Raw genomic sequence first — 10,623 nt, 5'->3', positions numbered from 1 at the left:
ACTTAATGAGAGCTTGAAGGTTAAAGCTCAGACAAGGAAACCTGGAGGAGAACACCAAGGAGCGGCAGACACCGTTACTAGGCCCCAACCAAAGTAGTAGGGCAAATGCTGTCTTATATAAACAACTACTTAATGAGAGCCTGAAGGTTGAAGCTCAGACAAGGAAACCTGGAGGAGAACACCAAGGAGGAGCAGAACACCAAGGAGCGGCAGACACCATTACTAGGCCCCAACCAAAGTAGTAGGGCAACTGCAGTGTTACATTAACAACTACTTAATGAGAGCCTGAAGGTTGAGGCTCAGACAAGGAAACCTGGAGGAGAACACCAAGGAGGAGGAGAACACCAAGGAGCGGCAGACACCGTTACTAGGCCCCAACCAAAGTAGTAGGGCAACTGCTGTCTTATATAAACAACTACTTAAAGAGAGCCTGAAGGTTGAAGCTCAGACAAGGAAACCTGGAGGAGAACACCAAGGAGCGGCAGACACCATTACTAGGCCCCAACCAAAGTAGTAGGGCAACTGCAGTGTTACATTAACAACTACTTAATGAGAGCCTGAAGGTTGAAGCTCAGACAAGGAAACCTGGAGGAGAACACCAAGAAGGAGGAGACCACCAAGGAGCGGCAGACACCGTTACTAGACCCCAACCAAAGTAGTAGGGCAACTGCAGTGCTACATTAACAACTACTTAATGAGAGCCTGAAGGTTGAAGCTCAGACAAGGAAACCTGGAGGAGAACACCAAGGAGGAGGAGAACACCAAGGAGCGGCAGACACCGTTACTAGGCCCCAACCAAAGTAGTAGAGCAACTGCTGTCTTATATAAACAACTACTTAATGAGAGCCTGAAGGTTGAAGCTCAGACAAGGAAACCTGGAGAAGAACACCAAGGAGCGGCAGACACCGTTACTAGGCCCCAACCAAAGTAGTAGGGCAACTGCAGTGTTACATTAACAACTACTTAATGAGAGCCTGAAGGTTGAAGCTCAGACAAGGAAACCTGGAGGAGAACACCAAGGAGGAGGAGAACACCAAGGAGCGGCAGACACCGTTACTAGACCCCAACCAAAGTAGTAGGGCAACTGCTGTCTTATATAAACAACTACTTAATGAGAGCCTGAAGGTTGAAGCTCAGACAAGGAAACCTGGAGGAGAACACCAAGGAGCGGCAGACACCGTTACTAGGCCCCAACCAAAGTAGTAGGGCAACTGCAGTGTTACATTAACAACTACTTAATGAGAGCCTGAAGGTTGAAGCTCAGACAAGCAAACCTGGAGGAGAACACCAAGGAGGAGGAGAACACCAAGGAGCGGCAGACACCGTTACTAGGCCCCAACCAAAGTAGTAGGGCAACTACTGTCTTATATAAACAAATACTTAATGAGAGCCTGAAGGTTGAAGCTCAGCTTTTTCAGTGGAGGACAGCGTGATTGAGTGGCTCAGACAGACAAAGGTAGTATGTGTTAACTAAAAAAGTTGGCTCTATGCAGTTTTAAATTGGTTACAGGGGTACACAGGCAACATTGGTGTGGTCAGCGGAGGACAATTGGAAGGAGGGACCACAGACAGACTTCCTAGGCCTAAAATAATAAAATAGGCTCTATGCAGCTTCCATTATGTGGCAGGGGTACACAGGCAGCATTGGTGTGGTCAGCGGAGGACAATTGGAAGGAGGGACCGCAGACAGACTTCCTAGACCTAAAATAATAAAATAGGCTATATGCAGCTTTAATTAGGCTACAGGGGTACACAGGCAGCATTGGTGTGGTCAGTGGAGGACAATTGGAAGGAGGGACCGCAGACAGACTTCCTAGGCCTAAAATAATAAAATAGGCCATATGCAGCTTAAATTAGGCTACAGGGGTACACAGGCAGCATTGGTGTGGTCAGCGGAGGACAATTGGAAGGAGTGTCTGACACAGTAAGTACTCCCAAAAACTAAATAGATGTTAATGTCTCCCAAAAAAAAACTAAACCAAAAAAAAAAAAGGGTGGCATACTTAGGTAGAGGGGTGTGCTCCTATGCTGACTTTCAGACATTGTAATTTGGCGCAAAGTATTTAGTGGTGTAAATGTAGGACAGGTCCCCTGACTATTTTAACTAGCATCATACATGTCAACAAATTGTTATTGTCAGTGCCAGACATTGAAGGATTTCAGCGCATAGACTAAACAGTGGTGGAGCAGTGAGAGATAATTTTGCAAGTGGTAGAGCACTGTTTGACCTGGGGGGGACACTCTCTCCTGGCCGGCGGTACAAGCCCAGGGCCCCTCATGTTACAACGATGTGTCTGACGTTGGGTGCGCGCCACCACCACCAGAGACACTTCATTGTACTATGAGGGACCCAGTGCCAGTGCCGTCGACCAAAAGTGGGCACACCCACCTCTTCAGACAAATGGCACTCTGACGGGTGCTTGCGTCAAGAGGCGAGACTACAGCCCCGTGGGGGGAGTTAGGCCATTTAGGGAGGTGTAAACATGTCGTATGCTGGACAAACAGCAGCTGCAAATTAAGAGATTGGAACAGTCAGTAACACCAGTCCCAAAGCAAGACCTTTTTACAGGAAAGCTAGGTGTCAGCCGGGAAAGGTGGGGCAAAATAATTTGAAATCCATGAGTGGTTCATTTTAATGAAGGTTAGATCATCAACATTTTGGGTAGCCAGACGAGTTCTTTTTTCGGTCAGTATTGAACCAGCAGCACTGAATACTCTTTCTGATAGCACACTAGCTGCTGGGCAAGCAAGCTCCTGCAATGCATATTCGGCCAATTCAGGCCAGGTGTCTATTTTGCATGCCCAGTAATCAAAGGGGAATGACGGTTGAGGGAGAACATCGGTAATGGAGGAAAAATAGTTAGTAACCATACTGGACAAATGTTGTCTCCTGTCACTTTGAATTGATGCTGCAGTACCTGTCGTGTCTGCGGTCATTGCGAAATCACTCCACAACCTGGTCAGAAAACCCCTCTGTCCTACACCACTTCTGATTTGTGCACCTCTAACACCTCTGCCCTGTTGCCCCCTGCAGCTCGTGTGAGAACCATCACCGGCGCTGTGTGTTGGGAATGCCTGAATCAAACGGTCTACAAGAGTTGCTTGTTTGGTTGCTAATATTTGTTCAAGGTTCTCATGTGGCATTACATTTTGCAATTTGCCTTTATAGCGAGGATCAAGGAGGCAGGCCAACCAGTAATCGTCATTGGTCATCATTTTTATAATGCGTGGGTCACTTTTGAGGATACGCAAGGCATAATCCACCATGTGGGCCAATGTTCCAGTTGTGAAATCAGTGCATATGCTGGGTTGAGGAGCACTTTCGGGCAAATCAACGTCACTTGTCTCCCTCAAAAACCCTGAACCCGGCCTTGCACCGCCAGCAGTTTCTATTTCCCCCTGAGAAGCTTCCTCATCCAAAAATACTCATCCCCATCATCCTCCTCGTCCTCCTCCTCTTCGCCCGCCACCTCGTCCTGTAGACTTCCATGAGCAGACAATGGCTGACTGTCATCAAGGCTTCCCTCGTCCTCGGCTGCAGACGCCTGCTCCTTTATGTGCGTCAAACTTTGCATCAGCAGACGCATTAGGGGGATGCTCATGCTTATTACGGCGTTGTCTGCACTAACCAGCCGTGTGCATTCCTCAAAACACTGAAGGACTTGACACAGGTCTTGGAGCTTCGACCACTGCACAGCAGACAACTCTATGTCTGCCATCCAACTGCCTGCCCGTGTATGTGTATCCTCCCACAAATACATAACAGCACGCCTCTGTTCGCACCGTCTATGAAGCATGTGCAGTGTGGAGTTCCACCTTGTTGCAACGTCGATGATTAGGCGATGCTGGGGAAGGTTCAAAGACCGCTGATGGTTCTGCATACGGCTGGAGTGTACGGGCGAACGGCGGATGTGAGAGCAAAGTCTGCGCACTTTCAGCAGCAGGTCAGGTAACCCCGGATAACTTTTCAGGAAGCACTGCACCACCAGGTTTAAGGTGTGAGCCAGGCAAGGAATGTGTTTCAGTTGTGAAATGGCTATGGCAGCCATAAAATTCCTTCTGTTATCACTCACTACCTTGCCTGCCTCAAGATGTACAGTGCCCAGCCATGACTGAGTTTCTTGCTGCAAGAACTCAGACAGAACTTTCCTGGTGTGTCTGTTGTCGCCCAAACACTTCATTGCCAATACAGCCTGCTGACGCTTGCCACTAGCTACTCCATAATTGTACACCTCGTGTGCAATAGTGGCAGCTGTGGATGGAGTGGTCATGCGACTGCGGTCTGTGGACGAGCTCTCGCTTCTGCTGGAGGATGAGGAGGAGGAGGGGGGACTAACGCCTACAGCCAACTGTTTCCTAGACCGTGGGCTAGGCAGAACTGTCCCAATATTGCTGTCCCCTGTGGACCCTGCATCCACCACATTAACCCAGTGTGCCATGATGGAGACGTAACACCCCTGGCCATGCCTACTGGTCCATGCATCTGTTGTCAGGTGCACCTTTCTACTCACAGATTGCCTGAGCGCATGGACAATGCGGTCTTTTACATGCTGGTGGAGGGCTGGGATGGCTTTTCTCGAAAAGAAGTGTCGACTGGTTAGCTTGTAGCGTGGTACAGCGTAGTCCATCAGGGCTTTGAAAGCTTCGCTTTCAACTAACCGGTAGGGCATCATCTCTAACGAGATTAGTCTAGCAATATGGGCGTTCAAACCCTGTGTACGCGGATGCGAGGATGAGTACTTCCTTTTCCTAACGAGAGTCTCATGTAGGGTGAGCTGGACTGGAGAGCTGCATAGGGTGGAACTAGCGGGGGTGCCGGTGGACATGGGTGACTGAGAGAGGGTTGGTGATGGTATTCTTTCTGTTGCCCTACATACAGTTTTTCCTACCACGAACCTGGTGATTCCCTGACTGCTTTGGCCTTGCGACGAAACCGCCACATTACCTGCAGGTGGTGTGTAAACAGTGGGCTTACAGTGAGGGAAGGGATGTCGCGTTGCTGACTAGCTTCATTGTGAGAGGGTGCTACAACGTTAAGGGACGTTTGGTAGTTTGTCCAGGCTTGCAAGTGCATGGTGGTTAAATGTCTACGCATGCAACTTGTATTTAGATTTTTAACATTCTGACCTCTGCTGAAGGTCCTTGAGCATTTCTTACAGATGACTTTGCACTGATCATTGGGATCTTGCTTAAAAAAATGCCAGACTGCACTCTTCCTACTATCGGATACCTTTTCAGGCATTGCACACTGAGCTACTTTAACCAGATGGCCACGCTGTCCTACAACTGGTTTTGGTTTTGCCACACGTTTTTGGCCAGATACAGGCCTGCCAGGTGGAACCTGTTGCGATGTTGATGCCTGCTGCTGCTCCTCCTCCGCTTCAGAGCTACTGCCGCCTGCACCCTGCTCCCCCAATGGCTGCCAATCGGGGTCAACAACTGGGTCATCTATGACCTCCTCTTCTATGTCCTGTGCACCTTCCTCTGGGTCACCGTGTAAGCCGGTGCTATAGCGTTCGTGACGGGGCTCCATAGTCTCATCGGGGTCAGATTCTGGATCAGTACACTGTGAGGGCAATGTTCTGATCTGAGTCAAAGGAACAGCATAATAATGTGGCTGTGGCTGTGCATCTGTGCACTCCATGTCCGATTCATCTTGTAATGGGCATGGCCTGTTAACAATTTCCCTTTCTAACCCAGGCACGGTATGTGTAAAGAGCTCCATGGAGTAACCTGTTGTGTCGCCTGACGCATCCTTCACTGTTGTTCTGGGTGAAGGACACAAGGAAGCGACTTGTTCCTGACCGGGAGCATCCACTGACGATGCACTGCTCTGACATTTGGCACTTTCCGAGGAGGAGGCGAAAGAGCTAGAGGCAGAGGCAGCAATGGAAGCCAATACTTGTTCCTGCTGCTCCGGCTTCAAAAGCGGTTTTCCTACTCCCAGAAAAGGGAGCCTTTGAGGCCTTGTGTAGCCAGACGATGACGCTGGCTCAACAACTCGAGACTTAGGGCTATATTGCTTTTCCCACGACCACCTGATGCTCCACGACCACCACCACTACCATCATTACCAGCTGGCAATGACCGCCCACGGCCACGACCTCTTCCACCAGACTTCCTCATTCTTGGAAAAATGTAACCAAACTAACAACCGTAATGTGGTCCTGTAAAGCCAGGTAGAAGGTGTACGTGAACTTGTTGTGAATTTAAATCTCCCTTTTTTATGTGTGGGAGAATGCAGGAAAAAATCAGGCCCACTGTATTACACTACACAGTTTGATTGGCAGAAAGAGGCTGGCAGATATGCCACTAACAGGACTGACGCTGATGCACACACTGGCAATAGAAATGTCCCTCTTTATGTGTGGGAGAATGCAGGGAAAAATCAGGCCCACTGTATTACACTACACTGTTTGATTGGCAGAAAGAGGCTGGCAGATATGACACTAACAGGACTGACGCAGATGCACACACTGGCAACAGAAATGTCCCTCTTTTTTTGATATGGGAGACAAGGGATTTAATCAGGCCCACTATATCACAGTATAGTTCCTGTGGCACAAAATGACTGACAGATACCACAGACAGCACTAGCACAGATGCACAGATTTGGCAAGATTATTCTCCCTTTATTTTAATTTTTTTTTTGGATATGGGAGACAAGTGATTTTATCAGGCCCACTGTTATACAGTAGGTTTTCTGTGGCAAAAAAAGAAAGACAGATGCCACACACAGGACTGGCACTGATGCAGATTTGCCAATCTTAATCTCCCACTTGTTTTTTTTTTTCTGGGAGAATTGTGAAGAAATCAGGCCCACTGTTATACAGTAGGTTTTCTGTGGCAGAAAAAGAAAGACAGATGCCACACACAGGACTGGCACTGATGCAGATTTGCCAATCTTAATCTCCCACTTGTTTTATTTTTTCTGGGAGAATTGTGAAGAAATCAGGCCCACTGTTATACAGTAGGTTTTCTGTGGCAGAAAAAGAAAGACAGATGCCACACACAGGACTGGCACTGATGCAGATTTGCCAATCTTAATCTCCCACTTGTTTTATTTTTTCTGGGAGAATTGCTAAGAAATCAGGCCCACTGTTATACAGTAGGTTTTCTGTGGCAGAAAAAGAAAGACAGATGCCACACACAGGACTGGCACTGATGCAGATTTGCCATTCTTAATCTCCCACTTGTTTTTTTTTTTCTGGGAGAATTGTGAAAAAATCAGGCCCACTGTTATACAGTAGGTTTTCTGTGGCAGAAAAAGAAAGACAGATGCCACACACAGGACTGGCACTGATGCAGATTTGCCAATCTTAATCTCCCACTTGTTTTTTTTTTCTGGGAGAATTGTGAAGAAATCAGGCCCACTGTTATACAGTAGGTTTTCTGTGGCAGAAAAAGAAAGACAGATGCCACACACAGGACTAGCACTGATGCAGATTTGCCAATCTTAATCTCCCACTTGTTTTATTTTTTCTGGGAGAATTGCGAAGAAATCAGGCCCACTGTTATACAGTAGGTTTTCTGTGGCAGAAAAAGAAAGACAGATGCCACACACAGGACTGGCACTGATGCAGATTTGCCATTCTTAATCTCCCACTTGTTTTTTTTTTCCTGGGAGAATTGTGAAGAAATCAGGCCCACTGTTATACAGTAGGTTTTCTGTGGCAGAAAATGAAAGACAGATGCCACACACAGGACTGGCACTGATGCAGATTTGCCAATCTTAATCTCCCACTTGTTTTATTTTTTATGGGAGAATTGTGAAGAAATCAGGCCCACTGTTATACAGTAGGTTTTCTGTGGCAGAAAATGAAAGACAAATGCCACAGACAGGACTGGCACTGATGCAGATTTGCCAATTTTAATCTGCCCCTTTTTTTTTTTTTCAGGGAGACTAGTGAATAAATCTGGGCCACTGTATTAGAGTATATTTTCTGTGGCAGAAAGTGGCTTGAAGAGATATAACAAAAAAAAAAGGGACTGTACTACAATTACTATCTCCCTACAGTAATCTCAGAAAAGTATGGCAGGCAGCAATAAAAAGGACTGCTGCACACAAAAGTCAAAAGTGTGGACAAACAAACAAGATAGCTGTGCAGAAAGGAAGGAGCAACAGGATTTGTGCTTTGAAAAAAGCAGTTGGTTTGTACAGCGGCGTACACACAGCAACGCAGCTATCAGGGAGCCTTATAACCTACAGAGCTGTTGCACAGAAATCTAGCCTCCACTGTCCCTGCAAAGAAAAGGTGGTGTTGGACAGTGGAAATCGCTACAGCACAAGCGGTTTGGGGGTTAATGTACCCTGCCTAACGCTATCCCTGCTTCTGACGAAGCGGCAGCATCCTCTCCCTATGCTCAGATCAGCAGCAGTAAGATGGCGGTCGGCGGGAACGCCCCTTTATAGCCCCTGTGATGCCACAGAAAGCAAGCCAATCACTGCCATGCCCTTCTCTAAGATGGTGGGGACCAGGACCTATGTCATCACGCTGCCCACACTCTGCGTGCACCTTCATTGGCTGAGAAATGGTGCTTTAAGCGTCATATGAAACGCGACTTTGGCGCGTAGATCGTGTACCGCATGGCCAATCCCACGCTGGGATCGGATCGGGTTTCATGAAACCCGACTTTGCCAAAAGTCGGGGACTTTTGAAAATGACCGATCCGTTTCGCTCAACCCTAATTTTGAACCCTAGTTTTGCATGCTCAAGGGCCCTTTAAAATAAGTAATAATAGTGTTAATAATAATAATAATACAAAAATTATGGAAATGTAAGCGGATGATATACTGTCGGTGAAATTTTCTGGAACTTTGTTGAAAAGCTAAACATCTATTCTTGACCACTGTACTGCATTTTATAGCTCTGCTCCCTACACCTATGAGTCTGTCCTCTTTACAGGCCAGATTTAATTCCACCGGAAGTACACAATGAACGTCCCATTTAATGCCTGCAAGCTGAGATTGCAACAAATAAATTTAGAAATTATACGGGTACATTTCAGAATTTTTCATAAGCTTGATTTGATGAAACTGGAATACCCCCTTTAAATGTTTTCACATTGGCAAATAATTATCAACCATGAAGTTTAGTAGGTTTACTTCCTGTTATATATTCAACAGAAGTACATGCATATGATTGTTTGGGTAATATTAACCTCAGCTTCTCTTCTTATTTAGTTTTCATTTTAGTGATATCAGTTGTGAAAACATTTTATCAGTCATCATCAGTTTCCTCCTAACAGCTGATCCCAGTACTGGAAAAGCTTACCATATCATGCCTGATGTAACCATTTTTTTCACCCCCAAATAATAAAATACCATAAAAAGAAAAATAAAGTCAATATGACAATACTTAAAGCAATAACAGTAAAAGCATTTGAGGCTATGTTTTTTTAAGCATTTTTTAATTAACACAATATCATATTTGTCAACGAATTAGTCTAACATTTGGACTAGCCGACAAAAATAAGTGAAAAATAAAAGTAAAATTGTACCATCTCCGAAAAAAGTTTTATAATTTATACTGCACATTCATTTACTCAAATTTCTAAAACTACTAAAGATAGACATTAGAACTAAATCAATTATTAATTATTCATTGTTTATTTTATTGCCAACTCTAGATGGTTATATAACAGCCTATTTTTCATATAATATTTGCTTTTGGGTGAAATATTAGCTACATTTATTTTTCTTTATTGTTTAAATTCCAGGTAAATACTGAAGATCAGTGAACTGTAAAAAGATTATCGAGAGGACATATTGAAGAGAATAATGGTGAAGTTAAGGTATATTGCCGTCTCAATTATTTATTCTATAGGATAAGCCTACAGTTGACACCTGGCCGGTAAATTTCTTACACTTTCGGTGGTTAACTTTGAGTCCAATAAAAGTCAGATAATTTTACCAGTGTAATACTCTAATGTTGACCATTACATTAAAAGTATTTAGTCTTTTGACCCTTATTCTGTTGAACTGTTTTCTGCAAAGACCTGAATTGTGTATGTTGCTTAAAGAACTATGTTTCAGCACTTCACACATTAGCAAAGTTTAGATAGTTAATGCCACTAGTTAGTAGACATGCAAATTGCCTCTTCATAGTAGAAGAGGACGTGAAGAGGCAATAGACATGTGAAATTTCCCAGAGGAGCATTACATGGCATTTAAGGCTCCATACCTTGGCATGTCACTCTCCACAAGGAGAAACGTTAGACCAGTTAGTAGAAAAATCTAGGTAGAAGTAGCAAAGTTTATACAAAGTTCCAGCCTAGGGTTGTAATTTAGAGTAGTAGGAAAGTCCAGAAAAGCAAGGACCAGAGAAGCTTGATGGTCAATAGATAGGGTTGCCAATCATCCAGATATCCCAGGAGAGTTCATAAAAATAGCCGACTTTTTTGCCCTATGCGTAGAATGAAAGGCATTTGTGATTTTTTTGAAGTTGAAGAAACTTGTACAAATTATGACTATATCATTTTACAGTGAAAGCAGCTAATGTTTTCTTATCAGAATTATGGGCTGCAGACATGGATCACTTATAATTATCATGATTCAATATGGGTTTCCAATGTGTCCATAAAAAAATATCAATTTTTTGGAAACCTGTCCAGAAACAATAA

The 10,623-nt window shown here is 44.9% G+C and overlaps 1 protein-coding gene across 1 annotated transcript in view; it reads left to right on the top strand.

The window, feature by feature from the left end:
- Nucleotides 1-9,725: 9,725 nt before the first annotated feature.
- The window catches only part of C2H16orf78 (chromosome 2 C16orf78 homolog), a 203,158-nt gene continuing 202,260 nt past the window's right edge, over nt 9,726-10,623 (top strand). The window contains exon 1 of the mRNA XM_077292759.1: nt 9,726-9,795. The gene's annotated coding sequence lies outside the window, so the exon portion shown is untranslated. The remainder of the gene's footprint in view (nt 9,796-10,623) is intronic.

This window comes from Ranitomeya variabilis, chromosome 2, assembly GCF_051348905.1.
Source record: "Ranitomeya variabilis isolate aRanVar5 chromosome 2, aRanVar5.hap1, whole genome shotgun sequence".
NCBI lineage: Eukaryota > Metazoa > Chordata > Amphibia > Anura > Dendrobatidae > Ranitomeya > Ranitomeya variabilis.
Note: the sequence above shows the minus strand (reverse complement) of the source record. Positions and strands in the feature narration are given on the sequence as shown.